Below are 2,961 nucleotides of genomic sequence, written 5' to 3'. Positions count from 1 at the left end.
ATACTATTTTGTTTTAATTTATACTTTCAAGATTTTCAGTTCTTTATTTATTTAGTGCAAATAATATAGTAAATAAAGTAATATTTTATTTACTGTAATTTATTTTTGGTATATTCATTTAAAATTTATTTGTATATTTTTTAAGCATTCATGTGGTTTGAAAGTCAAATCTTCATGTACCACACATGACTATAATACCATACATACCAGCAAAATAAAATTAGATTTAAGGAAAATCACCATTTCCTAACATTGATGTTTCAAGGTAAAAACATCTATTAGGATGATAATGAGAGATTTTGCCAATGTCAATAATAAACCTAAGTCCTTTTCATGAAGACAGAGAATGAGTTGTGGAGCATGTCCAAAGTTGTTGAATTAAAGAGAACATTATCTAGAAAGGTGTCTGAGCTACTTGTGAGAGTGTAGATCGTGGTTGCTGAGAATCAGGTCTCAGGAATGCAAATATCCACTCAGGCCCTCAAGGACTTCTCTCTCAATTTTGTCAGAATCTGATTCTTTAAAGGGTCTGATGTCTCCTTTCCAGAGGAGTCACTGTGATGCACTCCTTACACACCCTGTGAAGGGGCAGGCTGAGCACGAGCTGCTCCGCTCCGTACACACCCCCTTCCCTGTGCATGAATTCCTCTCTGCTAGTGACTTTTCTTGTTGCTGGAACCCAATACCAGACAAGAAGCAACTTCAGGGGGACAGGGAGCTATTTTGACTTAAAATTTGGAATTTGCTTTAAAGAGCTCGCAAGTTTCCAATCCTTACACACATCTTCCCTAGGTTGCCAACAGAGTCATTCTCACTAATCTTCCATCTTCTGACTGACCCATAAATTTCTCACAACTCTACAGAGCCAAGATGTATGTGTTTCTTAGACACACCAGCCAGAAGAGCTTTGAATCAGCAACAGATCACTAGGCAATGACACAAAAGTCTGACAGATGAGACATTTAAACATGGACGGGGAGGTTTTCCAACAATGTTAATTTGAACAGTTCAAATCAAAACCATTCTCCTTTTTTGGCCAAACTAATTAGCGGGACATTTTAAATGCTAATGAAGAAAAGATCTGGTATAAAGCAGGTGTTCTCCAGCATTGAACTTTGTGGACAGATTTCTTCCTTCCAGGAAGATAGCACTTGGTGAATGAAGTACATATCACTTGACAGAAGACTAGATTTTGGCAGCTCTAAGATCTTTATATCAAAACAAAGTTGTGTCTCAGTATGTTCATCAAAGCATTTATTAGAATAATAAAATATTAGGAAAAACCATCAGTGCTCAAACAGAGGGAAACAGATTTATCATTGTAATATTTACCTATAGTAAAATGTTTATAATACTAAATGAAGAAATAAGCAATTTTACTTGTTTACATATCTGTTTATTTATTGTGTATATGAAGAGTATATATGCATGTTTGCATGTATCAGGACACACATGGGTATGGAGGTTGAAAGATGCCATTGAACCCTAACCCTAACCTGAAACCCCTTCTGGAGATTTCTCTGACTGCTTGGTCCAGAGTTGGGCCACCCAGTGTGAGAACTCAGAGAGAAAAAAGGAGCAGAGCAAGTCCGCTCTGAGCAGCAGAGAGCCTAGAACCTGCCAGCAGCGAGAAGCTAGGGGCTAAGCATTCAGAATGGACCGCATTCAGAATCCAGAGGACAAGGAAACAGGAGGCCCAGGCACAGCTGTGGCCTCACAGCCTGGCAGGACTCTGGGTCTTTCCTGATAGCAATCAGAAGCTCTAGGGGAAGGAGGCCAGGTAGGTAGCAGGTCAGGTGGAATAGTACAGGCCAAGCTCTAGAGGGCATCAGGGATTGCATCCCATCCTCTTCAGTGCTGAGACAAAACAAGTGGAGAAGTGGTAACAGAATTTGAGAGAAGCAAGGATTATGGTCCTATTTGTGCTTCGGGAAGGTGGCCCTAATGGGAGCCCCGTTTCCCAGAGTCACATGCAGGTTCAGGGGACAGAGTAGTGCAGCAGATATGGCATTAGTGTGAGGAGCACTGCAGACCTGGTGAGGACCTGTGGGGCGATCTGAAAGGGAGGACCAGGAGGTAGATCCCTGCTAGAGGGCCTGGATCCTGGAGCAGCGAGGAGTTTGGACCAGGAAGAGAGAAATCAGGTGGTGGCAGCGTGGGGTGGGCAGCACTGAAGCCTGTCTGCAGGCCCTGGGCACACTGACTACAGACGGACACCAGTCCTTCCGAGGCCCAACAGGCTGAGACCACTTCACAGTAAAGTCTTCTGTCTGTGTTGGGAAGAGAAACTAAAGGGACCCCAGTGGCAGTGGTGGCGTGATGGGGGTGAGGTAGGGCTTCACATCCCCCTCGACTGGTGCAGGTGACAGCAGTGTTGGGCAAAGAGAGCCTAGCAGTGCTGTCAGCAGCCCAGGTGGTTCTCTTTGTCCTCAGGGCCCTCTTTCTTTGGTAATGGCGCTGAAAAACAACGACATCCTAAAACTTCAGAATGAGCCAAAGTGAAGCAAAGCTAAGGAGTGGGAGGTTAGTGAGAACGCATGCTTTAAGGTGAGGAACGGAAGCTTAGTGGGAACACGTGCCTTAACGTGAGGAACGGGGAAGAGAGTAGGGGGTGTTTTTATTATGCTTAGGTAGCTGTACATGGGTGGGGGCTTCAATGATATGGCCCCTGTAGGCTCATATATTTGAAATAGTTCCCAGTTGGTAGAGCTGATGGGGAAGGATTAGGAGCTGTGGCTCTGTTGGAGGAAGTGTATCACTGGGGGTGGGCTTTGAGGTTTGTATTATCCACTGCCATCCTGAGTCTGTCTGTCTGTCTGTCTGTCTGTCTGTCTGTCTGTCTGTCTGTCTCTCTCTCTCTCTGTCTCTGTCTCTCTGTCTCTCTGTCTCTCTGTCTCTCTGTCTCTCTGTCTCTCTGTCTCTCTCTCTCTTCTCTTCTCTTCTCTTCTCTTCTCTTCTCTT

Source organism: Mus pahari, chromosome 1 (genome assembly GCF_900095145.1).
Source record: "Mus pahari chromosome 1, PAHARI_EIJ_v1.1, whole genome shotgun sequence".
NCBI classification, from domain to species: Eukaryota; Metazoa; Chordata; class Mammalia; order Rodentia; family Muridae; genus Mus; species Mus pahari.
The sequence above is the reverse complement of the archived record's forward strand: the minus strand, read 5'-3'. Positions refer to the sequence as shown.